We start from the raw sequence: 503 nt of genomic DNA, 5'->3' as shown, positions 1-503 counted from the left end.
ACCGTAAACCTAATATCAGCCTTAAATGTTATAATCCAGATAAACCATAAATATAATAACATTAGTCTTACATGTTATAAACCAGACAAACCGTAAATATAATAACGTTAGTCTTACATGTTATAAACCAGACAAACCGTAAATATAATAACATCAGTCTTACATGTTATAAACCAGACAAACCGTAAATATAATAACATTAGTCTTACATGTTATAAACCAGACAAACCGTAAACCTAATATCAGCCTTAAATGTTATAATCCAGATAAACCATAAATATAATAACATTAGTCTTACATGTTATAAACCAGACAAACCGTAAATACAGTAACATCAGTCTTACGTGTTATAAACCAGACAAACCGTAAATATAATAACAGTTACCCATAGATGTAATATTTCCAGTAACTGTGAATTTAATAAAAATTAAAGTTAAATATAATAATATTACATAAAAGCATTACATTTAAGGCTGATATTGAATTAGGTCAAATTTATTACA

This window comes from Sinohyriopsis cumingii, chromosome 14, assembly GCF_028554795.1.
Source record: "Sinohyriopsis cumingii isolate HCF-2022 chromosome 14, ASM2855479v2, whole genome shotgun sequence".
Classification (NCBI taxonomy): domain Eukaryota; kingdom Metazoa; phylum Mollusca; class Bivalvia; order Unionida; family Unionidae; genus Sinohyriopsis; species Sinohyriopsis cumingii.
Note: the sequence above shows the minus strand (reverse complement) of the source record.